The 25,292-nt window shown below is 36.3% G+C and overlaps 1 long non-coding RNA gene across 1 annotated transcript in view; it reads right to left on the bottom strand.

The window, feature by feature from the left end:
* Nucleotides 1–23,816, bottom strand: part of LOC103784790 (uncharacterized) — a 590,306-nt gene extending 566,490 nt beyond the window's left edge. The window contains exon 1 of the long non-coding RNA XR_008622252.2: nt 21,415–23,816. This is a non-coding gene — a long non-coding RNA (uncharacterized LOC103784790). The remainder of the gene's footprint in view (nt 1–21,414) is intronic.
* Nucleotides 23,817–25,292: the final 1,476 nt, after the last annotated feature.

Raw genomic sequence — 25,292 nt, 5'->3', positions numbered from 1 at the left:
ATTAACTCAAAATGTATTAAAGACCTAAAACTATAAAACTCCTAGAAAAAAATAGGCAAAAATCTTCATGGCATTGTACTTAGCAGTGACTTTTATGACACCAAAAGCACAGACAACAAAAGCAAAAATAGACAAATGGAGCTATATCAAACTTAAAAGTTTTATGCATCAAAGGACACAATCATCAGAGTATAAAGGAAACCTATAGAACAGGAGAAAGTATTTACTATATCTGAAAAGGAGTAATAATCAGAATATATAAAGAACTCTTACAGCTCAACAACAAAAATCAAATAATTTAAAAATGTATAAAGGACTTAAATAGATATTTCTCCAAAAAAATACAAATTGCCAAAAAAATGAAAATATTTTCAACATCACTAATCATCAGAGAAATGCAAATCAAAACCAAATGAGATACCATCTGACATTCATTAGGACAGCTACTATTGAGAAAAATAAAATAATAACAAGTGTTGACAAGGATGTGATAAAATTGGAACCTCTGTGCATTGTTGGTGGAACTGTAAAATGAGGTAATTGCTATAGAAAACAGAATGGTGTTTTCTCAAAAATTAAAATTAGAATTACCATATTTTCTAGCAACCCTGCTTCTGGGTATATATCCAAAAAATTGAAACCATAGTTTCAAAGAGATATTTGTACACCCATGTTCATAGAAGCACTATGTACAATAGCTAAGTGGTAGAAGTAACCTAAATGTCCACTGATAAATGAATGGATAAATGCACTATTATATATATGTATGTATATGTGTGTTGTATATATATGTATATATATGCATATATTTGCACATGTATGTGTATGTGTAATAGAATATTACTCAGTTTTGAAAAGGAAGAAAATCCTGTCACATGCTACACATAGATGAACCTTGAGGACTTTATGCTATTGAAATAAACCAGTCACAAAAAGACAAACACTGTATGATTCCACTTTATGAGGTATCTACAGATGTCAAATGCATAGAAACTGAAAGCAGAACTTTGGTTACCAGAGACTGTGGAGAGGAGAAAAAAAGGGAGTTCACGTTTAGTGGGTGTAGGGTTTCAGATCTGCAAGTGAAAAATTTCTGGATATTTGTTTGACAACAATAAGAATGTACTTAACACTATTAAACTGTATTCTAAAAATAATTAAGATGTTATATTTTATGTTAAATGCTTTTACTATAATTAAAAATTGCATTAAAATACTATATTTCTTGATTACTCAATTTTTTGGCACCTCCTTAAATTTTGCACTTCAGATAAATCCCAGCTCTGCACTTCCCTACCATCCAAAAGTTGTAAGTGAGGCAGTGAAAAGGAAATCAAAATAACATATTGTCCAAATTTCTCTACATTTATTTTCTTTCTACTCTGTATCCATCAAGTAATGTATGCACTTCATCCTTGATAAAGAAAGATACCAGCAGAAATGGTGCCAGATTTAATCCCATTGAAATTCTCAAAAATCCTGATATCATGGCCTGCTCTGTAAACCATTCAAAGGATAGTTGAATCCATATTAGTCATTCAGCACCACACACAGTCTTCCCAGAGGACTAGAGACCTCAGATGGTTTGAATAAATGTCAAAACTAGCTTTTAAAATGGCATTTAGAATTGAGTAAAGTGCAGTCCAGAGAAATTGTAGCTTAGAGCCTAGATATGATGGATATTTGAATGCACAATTCTGAATACAGCTAACTTCTCTGTAAGAAGCATATTCTCTAAAAGAACAAAACAATCAGAATGCAGAAGAATGGAGATGATAATTAGTATTTAATAAGATTGTTCTACTTCAATGAAAATATTAGAAGCAAAATTAATAAACTTAAAAGTAGGTTAACCATCTATTCCATTTCTTAAACTGACCATTTTTTATACCTTTATTGTATCCCAAATGAACTCAGAAATATAAAAATCTACCAACTAGATAGTTGTTGAATATATGTTCAATTACATTCAACAAGTATTTGAATACCCCCTGTTACAAACACTAAGGATACAACTGTGAATAAGACCTACAAACAAAAACAATTCTCCAATTTTTTGAATAAGAATGCACACTGGAAACCTTTTTTCTCTTTATTTTCACACATTAAAGAGATTTTTGGGGAAACCCCAAAAGAGAATAAAATACAAGGCTATCTAAATGAGTGGCTCCTGATTGTTTACTGTGAACTCCAGTATTGACAATTTGCAGTCAGTTCCCAGCCAAATCTCACTCCCCGTGGCCCTCAACCCTCTGAATTATTAGCTTGTGAGTTCTGTGGAAGCAAGGCCTCACCTAGGAGTTATTTTGCAAATGACTTTTTGAGGGAATGCTGTCAGAAGATACCCATGAGGGAGCAAAGGAGGCAGAATAGAGTCAGAAAGGGACTGAGCAACAATGTGGTCTCAGCTCTAGTTGAGCTTCAGCCTGATACTATGAAGAGCTCTAGAATGTGTATTACATCACAGTGTGGTCTCATCTGGTGGCAAGGCGACAGGCTTTAAAATTCCAACATCATTCAGTGATTGTCCGTGACAATTTCTGGCCATGGAGAGCAGGGGATAAACACCCAAGCATCCCCAGGTGAGACAGCTGCCATTAGCTAAGGACAATTAGAGGATGAATGCCTAAGTCCAGTAAAGGAAATCTAGGCAGGACAACAATATTATCTACTCTGGCATGAAAAGCCTGAGTTTTTCAGGGAAGCAGCCCCAAAATGGCAGACTTTGAAAAGCTAACGTATATAAATCATCCTTCTCCTAGAGAATTAATTTGAAGAATTTCCTAGTGATGCCCAGCCTCCTCCAGCCAACCATATTTTCTTTAATACTTGCTTGATCCCATTTATTCTCCAATCCCAATAAATCTGGGACACCATTATTTTGTAAGTAGTAGAGAAAGCCCTCTTAGAACGGGTGAGCCACACCCTACTTGAGAGATCATCTGGTCCAACAGATTTCAGATATTAGCAACAAAGAGCTCTCATTTTACCAGAAATCTTGTGGAAATCTTATGAGTAAATCCAACGAAAGAGGACTCATTCTGGATGGAGTGGGGAAGGAAGGGTACCCATCACTCATAGATTTAGGTGGCTCCCATTGGGCTACAGGTAACACATTGCCCCCCACCCCCAACCATCAGCATGTGTCTTTGGTCAAATTCTCTAGAAACAAAGCCTCATGTTTGGGGTTTTGCAAGTGACATATTGATTGAGTGATCTCAAAAGAAACTTGTAAGAGAGAGAGGGAAGAGAAGACAGGGAAGAAGCTGGCAAGGGAGTGGGTACAGACGAAAACAATAACAACAATGATCTAGTTGAATTTTACCACTGTGTAACCGCACGCTTGAGAGATCAAGACACTTGCACATGGTCTCGTAGCTCCCCAGTGGTAGACCAAGGGCCTGAAAGCAGATGGACTCACCCTGTTGCACGGCTATTCCCAAGATGCCTGTCTAGGATATGGTTTTTAGAAACAAGTCCTAAAAAGGAGATATTTTGCAAGTGATTTGTTGAGGGAGTAGTCTTAGAAAAAATCTTTAAGAACATGAGGGAAATGGGTGGAACATAGGAAGGAGCTGAGCAAGGGAAATAGTTCCAGCTGGTGTCTGGCTTAAGGCTGATCCCATGGGTAAGGATAAAGGGTACCACAGTTATGTCCCAAATTGAGGCAAGGAGCCAAGATTTTATACCCCAGGATCAGTCATTGGTTTGGGGCTCTAGGAAGAGCATAGCTTTCCGGGCATTTCCTGGAGAGGCAGTTCCTCTGGATAGGAAGCATCTGTGAGTCATTAGCTTTGACCATTCACCACAGCTGGTGCACAGGCTGGACAGAGGAGCATTAGGCAGGCACTCATAACTATTACTACAGTATCTAATGGGGCTCCCATACAGTTTCAGTCAATGTGAATATAACACGATGAGAGTCCAAACCCAGAGCAATGTCTAAGGAACAGCTTCAAAAGGCACAATCACAGATATCACCCACAGTTTCCATTTGGTCCTCTCTTTTTTAATTTTTTCCTTATAGTGTGAATTTTATCAAAGGTTTTTTTTTTTTCAAATGCTTTCATATAAGTTATCTCTAAAGAGGCTAACTTTTGATTCCACAAGTAAACTGCCTAAAATATAGATAAACCTCTGTGTTTGTAGAGGGGATTCACAGCTTCTGTTAAGGCTGCTCCTTTTCAGTCTGTGTACAGAATCTGTACTGGTAAGTCCTTCACCCAGCAGACCCCTGCCCTCTGCACCACCCACCCTCCTTCTCCAGCTTGCACACATACTGGGAGGATATTCCTGGGTGTGTTACTATGACTACCTCTCCTGGAGAGTCACTGTGGGTTTTAAACAGTCATCCAATTCGCTGTTTTGTAACATTTTGTTGTGTGTATTCCCCATTTTGAGTCTTCAACCCACCACCCCCATTACCACTGAAATTCAACTGGATTTTTTTATGACGTGTTTTTTTGTTTTTTGTTTTGTTTTGTTTTTGTTTTTGAGTTTCACTCTTATTGTCCAGCCTGGAGTGCAATGGCACAATCTTGGCTCACCGTAACCTCTTGCCTCCCGGGTTCAAGCAATTCTCCTGCCTCAGCCTCTTGAGTAGCTGGGATTACAGGCATGCGCCACCACACCCAGCTAATTTTGTATTTTAAGTAGAGACGGGTTTCTCCATGTTAGTCAGGCTGGTCTTGAACTCCCAACCTCAGGTGATTCACCTGCCTCAGCCTCCCAAAGTGCTGGGATTACAGGCATGAGCCACAGTGCCCGGCTATGAGGTTTGAAAAAACCTTGTGTTGATTTTGTTTTTAAGAGGAAAGGACACAGAAGAGGTATTAACAGAAGGGAAAAGGCAGAAAGCAGCTTGGTACAAAAATGTCAGAGAGCTAGAACTGGAAATGTTCTTAAAGATGGAAATCAGGTGTTTTTAAGCTACTTTTCAAGAAGCCCTTGCATTTCTCAGAGGTACCTCTGAGCTGGTTTTTAGCACCATAGAGAAAGAGAAAGCATTGAGCACCCAAGCACACACTCACGATCACAAAAAATATTGTAACTCCTTTTTTAAAAATCAATCTTGTATGCTGTTTTATGTTTTATAAAATAATTTGAGTATCTGCTTTTAAAAAACACTTGAAAATCGGAATTTAGCCTGGAGCAGATGCTGTCAAATCACAATCCACATTCCGTCAGCATTTACCATTTCCATGCACATCACTGGCATATCTTTGCCTAAAGACTTTCGCTGGCTGGAGGAGCCTCCTCTGCCATAGGCTGGCTGGACATTCCAGGCAAGTAACGTCTCCTGGGAGCAGCCCTGAACCAAAGACTGATGGCAGTGGGTGTATAAACACCCCAGCTCCCTATTCTCACACACAGGATATCTCTGAGGCATCTGGTCTGCCCTACTCCCAGGCTTCCTCAGTGGGATTAAGCTCCAGGTGCCTGCATTGGTAACCCTGATAATACATCTCCTACTAGCTGCTCTCCCTTTGGTGCCTTGCTTCCTCAATCCCCTTCCCTGCCAGGGTTTCCTGGGCTCCCTTCTCTACTTGTACTCAAATTCTTATCTCAAGGGCAGCTTCTGGGTCAACCCAAACCAAGTCATAGCCCAATTCAATAAATTATTGTTCAAAGAGCTTAGGTGTGTAACTCAAGGGACCCAGGCAAGGCTTGGATTCAAAACCTAAGTTTTGGCTTCCCAATTCAATATCAGCATAACATAGCCATTGATCTTTATATTAACCTATGCTCACCAATTGATTCTTGCCTTACAGGTGAATGGTCCTCAATAAAATATATATTCCCTATACAAACTTTAAGTGGTTACATGAAAATTAGCTTTTATAAATTATATTAAACATGTATGACAGTGTAGAGTTCAAATATTTACTTTGTACTCTTCTTTATCAACCAATGACATATAGCCAATATTATGATTCTTTAGTCCTTTAGTCCTTTATGAAATTTATTCATTCTCTACCTTTCTGAATAAAGAGATACAGATGGAAGAGAATAGTCTAAATTTTTTTTCTAAAAGTTCTGCTTTATATATTAAAATCTTCCTTTCTTTTCCATAATGAATTCTCCTGGTACTGAATGCCTCTTTTTAAATCATGTGTGAAATTGTGAGGCCTCGCATCCTCCAGGATGAAGGTTTCTGCCCAACCAGATCTCTTGCTGGTGCCAACTGCCAATCTATGAAATACATACAAGAGAAGGTTGGAGAAACAGCAAGGCCAAGGTGGCCCACCACTTTAGATTAACCATTCCTGCCCAGGACCTTCCACAAGTTGGTCTTTCCTCACTTCCCTTCCCTACCAGTGACCTTACTAGGACCTTACGAAAGTTGACCACTTTCAAGGGAGGAGCAATGCTGTACTTGCTTCCTCTGCCCATTCTCATGAATTAAAGAAGTGATCCTTGGAGAATTTGTTAGATTGTTTTCACTGATGTCTGAATTAATGGCTGTTCTGTATCCATGTTCTTTCCCCTGTAATTTTGTATTAAAATTCCCACCCACTCTGACTCTGGGCTAGAGCCTGTGATTTGCTTTAACCAATAAAATGCCTCCAAATGATGCTGTGCAGTTCTGAGCCTAGGCCTTGACAGCCATTGTGTGCTCTTTATTGGGACACTGCCTCTGCAAAAAGAACAAGCTTGGGTTCGCCTGCCAGAGGATGAGAGACCACATGAGGAGAACCAAGCTGCTCCAAACCAATACCCACCCAAAACCTTGAGGCAGAGCTACCCATCTAAGCATAAAATTAACACAGAGTCAAGAAGGAGACAATCTGAGACCTGAAGAGTCTCTCAGCTGATTGCAGCCCAAATTTTCAGCCTACACATCATGAGCTAAATTAATAGGTGTTGTCTTTAGACACTAAGTTGATAATTTGTTATGCAGTATTAGATAACAAGTACCACTGCTTTCCTCTGAAAGAGACTTGGGAAAATGTATTTGATGTTCAATGAATTCAGAGTGCCTACAGAGAACCAAGTCAAAGCACCTTAGCTTTGCACAGTAGGGATTTGCCAGCTCGGCTTCTACTTATCTTACAATCTCATACTCATCTTATAAAACTCCTGTGTACAAGCAATGAACCTGTCCCAATGAAGTTTTCTCCTTTCGCTGAAAAAGTTCCCTGCCTTCCCTCATGGAATAATAATAACATAACAAGAACAACAGTATTTATTGAAAGTGTATTATGTATGAGGTACTATTGTAAGAATTTGACAATTATTATTTTACTTAATTTTCACTATGTTTCTATATGAAAAGTGCTATCACTATTCCAAGCTTAAAGGTGAGGAAACAAGCAAAAAGAATTTAAGTAATTTGCTCAAGGTCAAGAGCAGAGATTTAATTCTAGAATATCTGCCTCCAGAGAACACGGACTTCTTTAACCATTGTCCTCTCCTATCCTGTGCCTGGCACCTGTCACCTCTCATTTCAAGGCCTAGCTTTCCTATTACAAGAGCCATCCTTACATGGCTTTACCTGTGTTTCCAAGCACTGTGCAAACACCTTTGTATACACTGAATTATTTATTATACTCAACAACCAATAGCTATTATTATTCATCATTATCCACATTTTAGAGGAAGAAACTGAGGCACAGGAAGTCAAATTATTTGCTCACGGTCACATAGCATGTTGGTGACAGAATCTCAATTCAAGCAGAGACTATCTGGTTCCAGAATTCAGGTTCTTGTACCATCAAACACAATTGTCTTCTCGTGTAACCTGCTTACACTAGGACAGGCATCCCCAGGAAGAGTTGTTCTTTCTTCTCTTTATTATTCAAAGACACTGTCCAAGGTTTTGTACTTGTGTCAAAACTTAACTTTCTGACGGTCTGTCTTCCCATGAAAGAATTTGTTCTGCAAAATTAGAGACCATATTTGAAGTCATGAAAACTCTACATTCCCCTTGGGGAAGAGAATATTCCCATCAGCCTTGTCTAATGGGAAACCACAGGTCATGAATTCACATATTTAAGGAAAAGGAGCTGTAATGAATGCTGGTGCAATGCCCAGAGGCTCTCACTGGGCTGATGTACTTATTCCCCAGCGCGGTCCTCTTGTCTGCTCTCAGCTCACAGCGGCCCTCTTCCACAGAGGATTGCCTTCATCCAGTAAGAGCCCATCCTCTGACAAATGTCTTGGAGTTCCCACTAGCCAATGACTGATATACATTAAGGCTCAAAAAACTGCTGCTGCCTCAGGGACGAACCACTCTGCAGTGAGATTTCTACCTAGAGCATCCTGTGCAATCAGACTGAGGTTTGTTTTCAGCCGAATCACATCTTTTCTTGGCTCTTTTCTCTTCCATATCCAGCTTCCCTCACCACTTCACAGGTTCTTGAGAGTACCCACTCAAGAAATGCAAGAGAATCCACAACTCAGACATTGCTTCTTACAAAACCAAAGATAAGGGCTTTACAGACATAGAAAGCAATCTCATTAAGAATAAAAGTACTATTTATTCAAGAAGTGCTAAAAAAATTTTTTTGAAATAATAAATTTATTTTTTGAATAAATTACAAAAGATGCAGAATATTTATAATTGAGGGAGCAAAACAAAAAACCTTGTCTCTAACATTTAAGACTGAAAAGTTATTCTCAAGCAAAATTAAGTTTCTATCTGCTCTTATGTAAATAAGGGTAATATTAGCTGCATTTACAAACAAACCATCAAATGCAATGGACCAAACAAGGTGCAAATATGTTTCTCTTGTATATATCAGTTGCAGTTTCAGGTTAGAGGGCCTCTTGACCCCCACACAGTCTTGGAGACTCAAACTTCTCATGTTTTTCCACCATGGTATACACAGGGTGGTCTTCTTTGCTGCATGATGGAAGTCATGGGACAAAAGCTGACTTGCAGCAAAGTTTTTTTGAAAAAAAGATATGAAGGCAGCACGTCAGCCAGTTAAAGGCTCTGTCCAGAACTGATGTTACTTCAATTCACATTGGTGAGAACCAAGTCACCATACCCAGCTGTAAGGGAGGGTAGTTGGTCAGCTAAGTACATTGTATTATTGCAATGTATTGAAAGAAGAAAGAGGAGAATGAATTTCGTGAAGAGTTAGAAATGAGTGCAACCATTATTAGTTTTTACATTAGCTTTCTATCTTTTCTAATATTCACTATAAGGAAAATGAGGACACTCGAGGTAACAACTTTTTAAATTAACTACAGTCTGTCTTTTTGTGTTAACTTCAAAGCTGGTAAAACACATTTTAGAGAATTTCTTGTCCTCATAAATGTATCTATTGTAGGAAATAGTGTTAACTCAAAAATTCTGCCTGATATTAATCATAAAGTTGTAAATGAAGTTACCAGGCTTTTTTTTTTTTCCTTCCAACTTCTGTGTCAGGGCTGCTAAATAGAATAGAACTTTCTGTGATAGTAGAGATATCCTATACGTGTGCTACACAATACAGTAGTCACTAGACATATGTGCTGATTGAGCACCTGAAATGAGGCTAGCATGACTGCAAATACTTACATTTTACTTAACGCTAATTAATTTTAAAATTTAAATTTAAAGAGCTCCCTGTGGCTAGTGGCTCCCATATTGGACAGAGCTGCTCTATGTAGCAGTTCTGGTGAAAAAGAAAGTAGTAAGGCTCATTTGTCTCCAGCAGCTGCTTGTTCCAAATTTGTATCGATGGCTCCTCTGTCAGCTTCTGATCCAAACACCAGGCAAAGCTTTGTTTAGTCACTATGCGTTATCCTTGGTGTTATCTTTCAGCATCAGGCAGAGTTGTTGACTCATAGTAAGCTTTTAATAAATATTTGTTAAATAAACAAGTGAATTAATGAGATGTGCTCTGCCCAATCAAATTAGGTCTTCTATATAGATATGATCTGGCCTACTTCAGAATGTTTTGCAATGTAAGCAACCAAGAATGAAACAATAATGCATATAAACTATACATTAGTCTGATGTAGTTATTTTAGATGAGAACAATTGCCAGACCAAATATATCATGGCCATAGTGTCTTCTGACTGGGCCATGAGCAATGACATGCAAAGAACCTACACTCCAAATAAATTCTTCATATTCCAGATATTTTGTATTTCTCTCACATATGCAACCCAGCATTATCCCTTTAACATCTGTATGCAACTTTACTAGAAGAGCAATGTAGTCAAGTCCCCAAATTCATAAGCACATTTGCCATCTGGAGTCAAGATGAATATAATTTATCCACGTCTGGGTTAATCAGAGTGTAAACTCAGTCAATTGATAGACCAGATATGAAGAACCATCGTTTCATAAATGTGGGCCAAGTCAGTCACAAAGCTATTAGCACACATACTTTATGCTTAGCTCCACTTCTTTCTAGAGTGAGGCCTCCAATATGCTGCATGATTTTACATAATGTTTGCTGAATATTATGAAATAAGTCATCCTTGCTAAGACTGTTTGATTTAGTAATAAATTTCTAGTTACATAGATGAAGCCAAGAGTGGAGTCTTTTTCCCTCTCCAAATTTATAGTGCACAAAAAAAATGCATACTTACAGCTATGATTAAAAACAAGATTCCATGCCACATCCCATTTCCTCTGGATTCAGTATGGAAAAAAGAAGGGCCCCTAACCAAAGACTGAAATGAAAAGCTACAGTTTCTCACTACAATGAACCAAGTATGGAATGGAGAAAGAGAAAAGAAGGCACAGAGAAGGAGGTAAGAAGATGCAGAGAATGAGCCCTGAATAATACTGAGTTCTTCTTCAGTATTTAGATGTACAAAAGAATTTCAGCCAAAGGGTCTCAGCAGTTGTAGTGACAGTAAGATCAGGTCCTTGTCCTGCTTAAATAAATGATTGTTGGACCATCTTTCTTTACTGGCCCAACCCAGTGTATTCTGAGACTTATTGAGAGAGGTTAAGCATTCAAATACTGTTCTTCCAAGGCAGAAACAATCCTTTGACCTTCTAAAATAAAACAATGAAATAAAAATCACACTCTTAGTTTTCAACTTTTCATTTGTGCCTAAATTAAAACCGTTGCATCATAATACAGTTGAAATTGTCAGGTGTTTTTTTAAGGCCTTCAAGTTTTAATTAATTTAGAGGAGAGTCTAGTGACCAAAGAAAAAAGTAATTATTAGAAAACATTAATTCTTTGAGGTGGCCCGAGTCCTACAATAGGATTTGTCCAGGAACCCTTAAAATAACATGAAATTATTGTCCTTACAGATTTTCCAATCCTACATCTGACCAGTTAGTAAAGTGGCTCTTCTTATACATCACCTACTACATATTTTACTCAAATTAAAAGCAAATCTTAACCTCTATATCACTTTTAAAAGGGATATAGCGCTCATTACATCTATTTGGGCACTAGCATATAAGAACATGCACACACACACATTTTAGATGTAAGCAAACATGGTAAAGTAAAATCCTACGAAAAAGCATTCCCTTTTAAAGGCAATGAAAAACTCACAAAAATGGTCAGAATCAACTTTTTTAGATGGATTTTAATGGATTTCAGGAACATGGAGAATGTTTGTTCAGGGAATATAGTGAAATCTCAGGAAGAATACAAAGCTTTGTGGCATTTTAATTTGCCCTAGTCCTATCCCTCACTTTCCAACTTAACAGTAGCCTTGAAAATAAAAGACCACATTTCCAGTCTGGAGGGAACAGAATAGAACTGGAGATTTTTCAAAGCTTAATTCCCCCCAAATTGTCATTTTTTTTTTTACCTGATCGGTGGGTCCCTGGAAGACTTGGTTGTATTTGACCTAAATTGGAGCTCACCCAGTGCAAAAAGCCTCTCCTTGGTAACATTTGTCAAAAACAATAAAAAGCAAGGGTTTGAATGTCATGGCTGCCTGAAAGGATAGATAACAATTTGGGCAAACAATATTCTATCCAAAAAGCGTAAAAAGAACAGCTGAAAAATAAGATATCCAAAGAGACTTTCAAAACCTCTAACATATTCCTGGGAAGCTAGAAGACCACATACATGCGTACGGTTATATGCATACTCAGGAAAGACTTGAGATGGCCCTTAGCTTTTACTCCTGGCTGACCTTGAGGCTTTGCACAAGCAGAAAGTGAAAGTTAAGGCAGAGTTGTCAGTTACCTGGGTGAGAGTTGAAGCCATGTTCCAACACACACACACACACACACACACACACACAGAGCCCGTAGGCAAAGAGTAGATTTATTGGTTCCAGACATTTGAGGAAATCTCTGTTCAAATATGAGCTATCCACAAAGCTAATCGAGTGACACTTCAGTGGACACACTGAAAGAATACAGACTTTACAGAATGAGTTCAGAAAAATCATGAAACAAATAACTACAACAAGCAGCAACAAGAAAAAACCCTGGTGAGGGGGTAGAATCTGACTTCCCAAGTTACTGCATGCTATTTACAGTGTCCTTGTCCAACAAGAACAACAACAAATAGGGTAAGCAAAGAAAGAAGAAATTATAGCCCTCACTTAGAAAAAATGAGCAATCAATGGAAACTCCCTAGGGAAGCCTAGAAGTTGGACTTACTAGACAGATTTTTTTTTTTTTTTTTTAGACGGAGTCTCACTCTGTCGCCCAGGCTGGAGTGCAGTGGTGCAATCTCGGCTCACTGGAAGCTCCGCCTCCTGGGTTCACGTCATTCTCCTGTCTCAGCCTCCCGAGTAGCTGGGACTACAGGTGCCCGCCACCACGCCCAGCTAGTTTTTTGTATTTTTGTATTTTTAGTAGAGACGGGGTTTCACTGTGTTAGCCAGGATGGTTTCGATCTCCTGACCTCATGATCCACCCGCCTTGGCCTCCCAAAGTGCTAGGATTACAGGCATGAACCACCGTGCCCGGCCTAGACAGATTTTTTAAACCAGCTATTCTAAATATGTTCAAAATGCTACAGGAAAGTATGTCTAAAGAGCTAAAGAAAAGTGTGAAAATGATAACTCACCAAATAGAGAATTTTATAAAGAGATAAATATTATAAAAGGAGCCAAATAGAAATTCCGGAGTCAAAAACTGTATTAACCAAAATAAAAAATTTACTAGAGAATGCAGCCAAAAGACACATGAAAAAATGCTCATCATCACTGCCCATCAGAGAAATGCAAATTAAAACCACAGTGCGATACCATCTCACACCAGTTAGAATGGCGATCATTAAAAAGTCAGGAAACAGCAGGTGCTGGAGAGGATGTGGAGAAATAGGAACACTTTTACACTGTTGGTGGGACTGTAAACTAGTTCAACCATTGTGGAAGACAGTGTGGCAATTCCTCAAGGATCTAGAATGAGAAATACCATTTGACCCAGCCATCCCATTACTGGGTATATACCCAAAGGATTAAAAATCATGCTGCTATAAAGACACATGCACACGTATGTTTATTGCGGCACTATTCACAATAGCAAATACTTGGAACCAACCCAAATGTCCATCAATAATAGACTGGATTAAGAAAATGTGACACATATACACCATGGAATACTACACAGCCATAAAAAATGATGAGTTCATGTCCTTTGTAGGGACGTGGATGAAGCTGGAAACCATCATTCTCAGCAAACTATCGCAAGGACAAAAAACCAAACACCACATGTTCTCACTCATAGGTGGGAATTGAACAATGAGAACACTTGGACACATGAAGGGGAACATCACACACCGAGGCCTGTCATGGGGTGGGGGGAGGGGGGAGGTATAGCATTAGGAGATATACCTAATGTAAATGATGAGTTAATGGGTGCAGCACACCAACATGTCACATGTATACATATGTAACAAACCTGCACATTGTGCACATGTACCCTAGAACTTAAAGTATAATTTAAAAAAAAAAAAGGTGGCCAAAAAAATTTACTAGAAAAGCTCAATAGAAGAGTTGAGCAGGCAAAAGAAAGAACAAATATAATTAAACATAGGTTAATAGAAATTATTCAGTCCATTACTAAAGGGGAAAAAATGAAGAAAAATGAATAGAGCTTCACAGACTTGTGAAAACTGTTGAGCATATTGACATAACCATATTGGGAGTCCCAGAGACAGAAAAAAAGGCGGGGGCAAAAAAAAAAAAAAAAAGAAGAAGAAATAAGGGGCTCCAGTTTCCAGTCTGGAAACAAATTATTAAAATTTAAGGAATGCAGTGAAAGCAGTGATCAAAGGGAAATTTATAACATTGAATGCCTATATTAGAAACGAATAATGATCTAAAGTGAATAGTCTAAACTTCCATTTTAAGAAATTAGAAAAAGAAAAATAAATTTAATTTCAAAGTAAGCGGAAGAAAAGAAATTATAAGAGAGCAGACATTGATGAAACTGAAAACAGGAAGTCAATGAAGAAACATCAACAAAATCAAAAGCTAGTTCTTTGAAAAAAATCAATAAAATTAATAACACTCTAGATGGCTAAGAAAAAATATATACAAATTACTAATATCATAAATGAAAGAAGGGCCATCACTACGGGTCCCATGGACATTATAAAGATAATAAAGAAATGTTACGAACAACTCTATTTCCACAAATAGAGTAACATAGATGACATGGATCAATTTCTTGAAAGAAACAATCTGCCAAAAGTCACTCAAGAAAAAACAGACAATTTGAATAGGTCTGTATCTATTTTAAAAATTGAATTGATAATGAATAACCTTCCAAAATAGAATGCATCAGGACCACTTGGGTTCACCAGCAAATTCTACCCAACATTTAATAAAGAAATCATATAAATTCTTTATAATCTCCTCAAGAATATAAAAGAAGAGGAAATACTTCCTAACTCATTCTATGAGGCCATTATTACCCAAATACCAAAATTGGATAAATATATCACAAAAAATAAAAAATAAAACTGCAGATAAATGTCTCTGCTGAACATAAATGCAAAAATCATCAACAAAATATTAGTAAATTCAATCCAACGATGTATGAAAAGATCTATACATCCTGACCCAGTGGGATTTATCCCAGGTATGCAAGACTATTCAACATTCAAACATCAGTAAATGTAATCCATTACATCAACAGGCTAAAGGGAATAATGGCCATACACTTCCTAATTGTAATGAAAGACATTAACCAAAACATACACAAAACTCAATGAACTACAAATAGAATAAACTCAGAAATCCACACCTATACACATCATAAGCAACTATCCCAAAAGCCAAAGACAACAAGAATCTTGAAAGAAGCTAAAAAGAAACAGGGAAACAATTCTTCATGTACGAAGGATCCTCAATAAAATCAACAGCTGAGGCCAGGCACCGTGGCTCAAGCCTGTAATCCCAGCACTTTGGGAGGCTGAGGCAGGTGGATCACTTGAGGTCAGAAGTTCAAGACCAGCCTGACCAACATGGTGAAATCCTGTCTCTGCTAAAAAGTGCAAAAATTAGCAGAGTGTGGTGGCACATGCCTGTAATCTCGGCTACTTGGGAGGCTGAGGCAGGAGGATCACTTGAACCCCAGGAGGAGGAGGTTGCAGTGAGTCAGTGAGCTGAGATCGTGCTACTGCACTCCAGCCTAGGCAACAGAGTGAGACTCTGTCTCAAAAAAAAAAAAAAAAGAAAGAAAAATTAACAGGTGATTTCTCATTAGAAACCCTGGAGGCCAGAAGTCACTCAGATTATATCTACAAAAAGTGAAAAAAAATTGTTAATCAATAATTCTATATATGGTGAATCACATTTATTAATTTGCATATGTTTAACCAGCCTTGTATCCCAGGAATGAAGTCTGCTTGATTGAGATGTATTAGCTTTTTGATGTACTGCTGGATTCAATTTGGTAGCTTTTTTTTTAAAGGATTTTTGTGTTTATGTTAATGAGGGATATTGGTCTAGAGTTTTCTTTTTTTGCTGTGTCTCTGCCATATTTTGGTATCAGACTGATGCTGGATTTACAGAATGAGTCAGGGAGGACCCCATATTCCTTGATTTTTCAGAATAATTTCAGTAGAGTCAGTGTCAGTTCTTCGTTTTATGTCTGGTAGAATTTGGCTGTGAATCCTTCTGGTCCAGGGCTGTTTTGGGATGGCAGATTCTTTATTGCTGATTCCATTTCAGAAGTTCATATTGGTCTACTCAGGGTTTCAATCTCTTCCTGATTCAATCTTGAGATTGTATACTTCCAGGAATGTAACTATTTCCTCTAAATTTTTTATTTTGTGTCCATAGAGTTGCTCATAGTAGTCCTTGAGAATTGTTTATATTTCTGTGGGATCAGTTTTAATATCACCTTTGTTCTTTCAGATTGTGCTTATTTGGATCTTCTCTTGTATTTTCTTTGTTAATCTAGCTAGGGGTTCTATCAATCTTATTTTTTCAAAGAGCCAATTCTTGGTTTCATTGATTTTTTTGTATAGATTTTTGCATCTCAATTTCATTAAGTTGTTCTCTAATTTTAGTTAGTTCTTTTCTTCTGCTAGCTTTGGTTTGGCTTGTTGTTTTTCTTCTAGTTCCTTTAGGTGTAAAATTAGATTGTTAATTGGAGACCTTTCTAGCTTCTTGATGAAAGAGTTTAGCACTAAATAGAATCAAAAGCTAAAACCATATAATCACGTCAGTAGACATAGAAAAAGCTTTTGATAAAATCCAATGTTTCTTCATGATAAAATCCCTCAACAGACGAGGCGTTGAAAGAACATATCTCAAAATAATAAAAGCCATCTATGATAAATCCACAGCCAACATCACACTGAATAGGCAAAAGCTCAAACCATTCCCCATTTATAACTGAGACAAAGATGCCCACTCTAACCACTCCTATTCAACATAGTACTGGAAGTCCTAGCCACAGCAATCAGGCAAGAGGGAAAAAAAAACTATCCAAATAGGAAAAAAGTCAAACTATCTTTGTTGCTGATATGACTCTCTAACTGTAAAATCCTAAATATTCTGCCAAAAGACTCCTAGAATTGATAAGCAACTTTAATAAAGTTTCAGGATACAATATAAACGTACAAAAATCCGTAGCATTTCTATGCACCAACATCATCCAGGCTGAGAGTGAAATCAAGAAGACAATGCCACCTGCAATAACCACAAAGAAAATAAAGTATGCAAGAATACAGCTAACGAAGGAGATGAAAGATTCTATAAGGAGAATTACAAATTCTACAAGGAGAATTACAAAATGCTGCTGAAATAAATTAGAGATGACACAAATAAATAAATAAAATATTCCATGCTCATGGATTAGAAGAATTAATATTGTAAACAAATGGCCATACTGACCAAAACAATTTACAGATTCAATGCCATTCTTATCAATCTACCAATGTCATTCTTCACAGAATTAGGAAAATTAGAATTAGAAAAATAGCATATTCTACAATTCATATGGAACCAAAAAAGAGCCTGAATAGCCAAAGAAATCTTAAGCCAAAAGGACAAATCCAGAGACATCTTACTATGCAACTTCAAACTATACTATAAAGACACAGTAATCAAAACAGTTCAGTATTGGAAAAAAAAAAAAGACACGTGGACCAATAAAACAAAATAGAAAACCCAGAAATAAAGCCACACGCCTAGAACCATCTGTCCCTCAACAAGGCTGACAAAAACAAGCAATGGGGAAAGGACTTCCTATTCAACAAATGGTGCTAGGATAATGCGTCAGCCATATTCAGAAGATTAAAGCAGTACACCTACAAAAATTACAAAATACATATGCCATATTTTCACTATATACAAAAATTAACTCAAAATAGGTTAAAGATTTAAATGTAAGACCTTGAACTATAAAAATCCTGGTAGCCAACCTAGGAAATATTATTTTCTTAGTACTGGCCATGGCAAAGAATTTTTGGCTAAAGCCCCAAAAGTAATTACAACAAAAACAAAAATAGACAAGTGAGACCTAATTAATCTAAAGAATTTCTGCAAAGCAAAAGAAACTATCAACAGAGTGAACATACAACCTACAGAATAGGGTAGATATTTGCAACCTATACATCCAACAAAGGTCTAATATCCAGAATCTATAGGGAACATAAATCAACAAGCAAAAAGCAAATAGCTCCATTAAAAAATAAGCAAAGGACATGAACAGACAATTCTCAAAAGAAAACATACAGGTGACCAACAAACATATGAAAAAATGCTCATAAACCAATCGTCAGAGAAATGCAAATCAGTCAGAATGACTATTATTAAAAAGTTAAAAGAACAACAGACGCTGGCGAGACTGCAGAGAAAAAGTAATGCTTATACACTGTTGGTGGAAATGTAAATTAATCCAGTTGCTGTGGAAAGCAGTCTGGAGATTTCCCAATGAACTTAAAACAGAGCTACCATTTGACCCAGTAATACCATTTCTGGGTATATACCTAAAAGAAAATAAATCATTCTACCAAAAAGAAACATGCACTTGTATGTTCATCAGTGCACTATTCACAATAGCAAAGACATGGAATCAACCCAGTTGCCCATCAATGGTAGATTGTATAAAGGAAATGTGTAGTGTGTATATGTGAACATATACACCATGCAATACTATGCAACCATAAAAAAGAATAAAATCATGTCCTTTGCAGCAATATAAATGGAGCCAGAAGTCATAATCCTAACCAAATTAATGCAGAAACACAAAACCAAATACTACATGTCTCACTTATAAGTGGGAGCTAAGCATTGAGCGCTCATGTACATAACTATCAGAACAATAGACATTGTAAATACTTAGAGGGTAGAGGGGGGTAGATTGAAGCTACATATCAGGTACTATGCTCAATAGCAGGATGACGGAATCCACAATCCAAACCTTAGCATCATTCAATATCCCCATGTAACAAACTTGCACATGTACCCACTGTATCTAAAATAAAAGTTGAAATTATTTTAGAACAAATGGACAATTACAAAACAAACAAATGCATTAATAATAATGATAATAATAATAATAAAATAACTTTATGTATTAAAAAATCCATCAAAAAGGCAGGGAAAATTAAGATATTCTCACATAAAAACAGAGTGAGCTTGTTATTGACAGTCCCACCCTATAATAAATACTTAAGGGAGTTCTTCAGGCTGAAATGAAAGGACACTAGACAGAAATTAAAATCTACACAAAGAAATAAAAAACACTGGTAAAGGTAAATATGTAGGTAAATATAAATGACAGTATAAATGCATCTCCTGTGTGTAACTCCCATTTTTCTCTGATATGATTGTAAAATAAAGCAGTAATTATAGATTAATGAAGTTATATGAAATTATAAATCTTCTTTATATTGTATAAACATAGAATTTGTAACAGCAACAACATAAAGCAGAGGAAAACAGCTAAATAGGAGAAAAGTTTTTTAACGCTCTAAATTAAATTCGCTTATAAACTTAATCCAGGTAAATTGTCATAAATTAAGTGGTTAATAGTAATCTCAGGGCAATTATTAAAAATAAAATCCACAAAGTTATACAGTGAAGGAAATAGCAAAGTAATTAAAATGGCACACTAGAAAATGTCCATTTAACACGAAAAGAAGACAATAATTAATGAAGGAAGGAAAACTAGACACAAGACATATACAAACAAATAGCAAAATGTCAGTTGCAAATGTTACCCTATCAGTAATTACGTTATATATAAAAGGATTCTGTCTCTATCAGTTTCCTAAGGCTGCTGTAACAAAATACCCCAAACTGGGTCATTTAAAACATCAAGAATTCATTTTCTCACAGTTCTGGAGGCCAGTAATCCGAGATCAGGGTATCAGCAGAGTTGGTTCCTCCCGGAGGCTCTGAAGGAGAAGCTATTCCACAGCTTCTCTCCTAATGTCTAGTAGCTGCCAGCAATCCTTGTTATTCCTTACCAAGGAATAGGCAGAGAATTGCCTAACTTCAGCCTCTGCCTTCACATCGTTTTCCCTTCTGTGTGTCAAATTTTTCTCTTTCTCTTTACTTACATGTAATACGATTAATTACAACAATCATTGTAATTAACCATGAAAATAGAATAAAGAATAAACATCACACAAAATAGAACACCAGTCAGTGGATTTAAGGCTCCCTCCCCCATACCCAGAATTCATCTCATCTTAAGATGTTAACTTGATTACATTTTCAAAGACCCCTTTTCCAAACAAGTTCACACCCACAGGTATAAGGTAGACATATATATATATATAGTCATAGTGGTTTGATCACTTGTGAGGGGACAACAGATCAACCCACTATGATCTCCAATTAAAAGATAGAGTTTGGTGGAATTGACTTAAAAATAAAACAATAAACTAGTATGCTGTCTATGAGAGACAACCTTGAAATTCAAAGGCATAAGTCGGTTGAAGGTAAAAGTATTGGGAAAGATATATTATGCAAACAGATTCCAAAAGGGAGCTAGATTGTCTCTCTTAATATAGGACAAAATAGATTTTAGAACAAAAAATTGTTACTAGAGACAAAGAAATTGTATAATTATAAAAGGGTCAATAGTTGAAGAAGATATACTAATTATAAACACGTATGCAAATAGCAACAGAGTCTCAAAACACATTAAGTAAAAGTTGAAAGAATATAAGGAATAATAGAAAATTCAGCAATAAATTTTGGATATTTCAATCTCACTTTCAATGATGGATAGAAAAACTAGACAAAAGATCAGCAAGACAACAGAAGATTGAAACAGTACTATAAACCAACTAGACCTAACAGACACCTAAGCAGTACTCAACCCAACAGCAGTGGAATAAATATTCTTCTCTATCAGAAATGCTGATGAAACATTCTTTAACAGATGGTAGGCTATAAATGGTCTCAATAAATTTAAAATGACTGAAATCTTACAAAGCATTTCATAGTAGAAGGAAATTAGAAACCAAGAACAGAAGGAAATTTCGGAAATTCAAAATTATGTATAAATTCAAAATGCATTTCTAAATAAACAATATGTCAACAAAATTTTATGGGAAATTGGGAAATACTTTGAGACAGATGAAAATGAAAACACAATATACCACAACTTATGAGATGCACTGCAAACAGTGTTCAAAGAAAAATTTATACTTTTAAGAACCTACATTAAAAATAATGATCTCCAATCAACAACCTAAATTTCCCCCTAAATTTCTAACTAATGTTCCCTCTTTAAAAATTAGAAAAAAAAATCCTCAACAAAATATTGCAAACTAAACCCAGAAGCATATTTAAATATATATACACCATGACCAACTGGGATTTATGTCAGGAATGCAAGATTGGCTCACAAAACAAACATTATAATTGATCATAGTAATAGAATCAAGGATACAAAAATCCAAAACAAACACAAAAGAAGCATTTGACAAAATACAAGTTTCTGATAAAAACACTCAATATACTAGGAACAGAGGAGAACTTCCTCAACCTGATAGAGGACATCTATGAAAAACGCATACATCTATAAAAAATACATACTTAACAGTGAAATACTGAAAGTTTACCTCCTAAGAATCTTTCTCCTTTTTTCACCACTTCTATTCAACATTGTACTGGAGGTAGTATCCTGGGAAATAGGCCAGTAAAAGAAATAAAAGGAAAGAAAGAAACAAAAAACAAGGGAAATGGAAAGAAACAAGTGAATGGAATGAAACATATCTTACATATCAAAAACCATAAATCTGGCACAAATACACTATTAGAGCTTATAAAATTTAGCAAGTTTGCAAGATACAAGATCAAGATCAATGTACCAAATCAGTTGTATTTCTATACATGAACAATGACCATTCCAAAATGAGATTTAGAGAATTAGTCCATTTAAAATACTATCACAAAGAATAAAATACTTATAAATTTAACCCATTAAGTACACAATTTGTACACCAGAAACTATAAAATATCACTGAAAGAAATAAAAGAAGGCCTAAATAAATGAAACAATATTCCATATTCACAAATTGGAAGACCTAATATCGTTAAGATTGCAATAATCCCCATATTGATCTGCAGATTTAATCAATCTATATGTAAATTCCAATCATCATTTTACAGAAACTGGCAAGCTGATACTAAAAGTCATGTATAAATGGAAGGCACTCAGACTAGCCAAATCAATCCAGAAAAAATAAAATGGAGGGATTTACTTTTTCTAGTTTCAAAACAGATTACAAATTTACAGTAACAAGGACTGTGTGAAGCTAGCATAAGGGAAAACATATAGATAAATGGAATAAAATTGAGAGTCCAGAAATAACTGTATGCATGTGTTGACAATTGATTGAAAATATCAATTCTTTTCCTATCAAATTGTGCCATGAAAATTCAATAGGGAAAGGTTAGCCTTTTCAACAAATGGTGCTAGGACAACTGGTTAGCCACACACAAAACACAAATTGGGATTCCTATCTCAACATGGAAAAATCAACTCAAAATGGATCAAAAACCTAAAAGCAAGAACTAAAACTATAAAACTCTTAGAAGAAAACAAACGTACATCATAATGACCTTGAATTAGGCAATGGTTTTACAGATATGATATCCAATGCACAAGCAACCAAAGAAAAAAATAAATACATTAGACTTCATTATAAAGTAAAAACCTTTTTGCATCAAAGGACACACACAGAATGAGAGCAAATATTTGCAAATCATATATTTGATAAGGATCTAGTCTCTGGAATATAAAAAAAAACTTCTAAAATTCAAAAAGACAAAAATATAAAGTGAAGAAAAGGTTTATTTTACGGTGGTAAAATATACATAAAAGTTATTATTTTAATTATTTTTAAGTGTACAATTAAGTGGCCAAAGGTTCATTCACACTGTTAAATAATTCTCCCCACTATCCATTTTCAGAATGTTTTCATCATCCCAAACAGAAATTCTGTGCCTGTTATACAATTAATTTGTGGTCCCCTCTCTCCCTAGCCTCTGGTAACTTTTATTGTACTTTCTATCTCTATGAATTTGCCTCTTCTTCTTTTCTTTTCTTTTTTTTTTTTTTTTGAGACAGAGTTTCACTCTCGTTGCCCAGGCTGGAGTGCAATGCCGTGATCTCTGCTCACTGCAACCTCCGACTCCCGGGTTCAAGAGATTCTCTCACCTCAGCCTCCTGAGTAGCTGGGATTACAGGCACCCGCCACCACGCCCAGCTAATTTTTGTATTTTTAGTAGAGATGGGGTTTCACCATGTTGACCAGGCTGGTCTCGAACTCCTGAGTTCAGGTGATCCACCTGCCTCAGCCTCCCAAAGTGCTGGGATTACAGGTGTAAGCCACTGTGCCCTGCCAAATTTGCCTCTTTTAGGTACCTGATATACTCCTGACCTCAGGTGATCCACGCACCTGAGCCTCCCAAAGTGCTGAGCCACCACACCCTGCTGAATTTGCCCCTTTTAGGTACCCCATGTAAGTGGAATTATATATCTGTCCTTCTGTGTCTGGTTTATTTCATTTATCCTAATGCTTTCAAGTCTCATCCATGTTGTGGTATATATCACAATTTTGTTCCTTTTTAAGACTGAATAATATTCCATTGTGTGTAAATACCACATTTTGTTTATCAATTTACCTCTTGGTGGATTGTGAATATTGTTGCTATGAACATTGGTGTACAAGTATTTGTTTGAGATCTTGCATTAATTTTTTCTGAGTATATACAAAGGAGTAAAATTGCTTCATCATATGGCAATTCTATGCTTCATTTTTTGAAGAATCATGGCAAAGAATTTAAATTGACATTTCTCCAAAGAAGGTACACAAATGTTTAATAGGCACATAAAATGGCTCAACATCATCAGGCATAAGGAAAATGCAAATAAAAAACACGATGAGATGTCACCAAACAATCAGAATTTTTTTTTAGTGAAACTCAACAACACCTACTACTAAGGAGAAGGTGGAGGCAACTGGATCCCTCATCCATTACTGGTGGGAATGTAAAATGGTACCGACACTTTGGAAACAGTTTGCCATTTGTTATAAAGTTAAACGTATATTTGCTATATGAGGCAGCAATCCTACTCCTGGGTATTCACCCAAAAATAATGAAGACATAGCCACAAAAGACCCGCACAACTATGTATATAGGAAGCTTTATTCATAACACCAAACTGAAAATAACCCAATGTCTCTCACTTAGGAATGGATACAACATTGTGATACATTGATGCAATGAAATACCACTCAACAATAAAATGAACTACTGATATACACATAAACAGGGATGAATCTCAAAAACATTAAGCTAAGTAAAAGAAGAGCTAGACCAAAAGGCTGCACACTGCACGATTTCCTTTATATGACAGTCTGGAAATGGAAAAACTACAGGGACAGAAAACATAACAATAGTAGAAGATGGAGGTGTAGGACTCTTTGAGGTGATAGAAATATTCTATATGGTAATCCTAGTTGTGGCCATACGGCTACACTTTTGTCAAAACTCCAAGAACTGTCCCTATAAAATGTGAATTTTACTACATATAAACAATACCTTAACATACCTAACAAAAGAAAAGAAAAATCCTCCAGAAACATAACACTACATATGTGTTCCTATATCAGTGCATTAGATATTTTATTTTCTGTCATTTTTTCTCTCCAACAGAAAAGACAAACACTGAGGTGGGAGAGCAGTGACTCTCAGATGCTGTAACTGGACTATTCCTTAAATCTCATTTTCACAAAAATGAGCCAAAATAAATGATACACTGGTGACTTGGCGGCACAAAGAAGAGAAAAAGCAGACAAAATAACATGACATGATTTCATTTGTTGAAATTTATGAAGTAATTTATTTATAATGATTACAGCTGTGTAAATACCCATAATCAGGCTTACAAGGGCCTTATGCAAACTCCATTCTTTGTGCATCCAATTTTCTCCCTGAGAACGTGAACCCAGGGGAGTTGAACGTACACAAGAAGCTTGAAAGAGCACAGACTTTCAGGACAAGACTCAGCCAGCACCAAAACATATTGCTTGGTAGATTACCAAAGCTAAGCCCAACTTCCACTTGAAAATGTAACTCAAGACACATTTACTATATAAAACTCGAATTGCTTATTGCTTATAAGCCTCTTTGAAAATGTCAATATTGCTTATCAGTGTTTGAGATTATAGGAGAGACTGAAGCTAGGAAAAATGTGTTCTGTTTGGTGCTTTCATCATACACTATTTTCTTCCATTCTCATCAGCCTATAATAGAGATTTATGGGCTCCATTTAGTATAATAATAAACAAATTATCTTTAAATCAAGGATCAGCTGTTTGAGTTGAACAGATAACATCTGCTGCAAATCATATAGTGGGAGCAGACCTAGTCTGAGTTATACACACCCTCCCTTGTCTTCCTTATCCCCTTTGTTGCCTGCCCTGTTGTT

Source organism: Pan paniscus, chromosome 21 (assembly GCF_029289425.2).
Source record: "Pan paniscus chromosome 21, NHGRI_mPanPan1-v2.0_pri, whole genome shotgun sequence".
NCBI classification, from domain to species: Eukaryota; Metazoa; Chordata; class Mammalia; order Primates; family Hominidae; genus Pan; species Pan paniscus.
The sequence above is the reverse complement of the archived record's forward strand: the minus strand, read 5'-3'. Positions and strand labels throughout refer to the sequence as shown.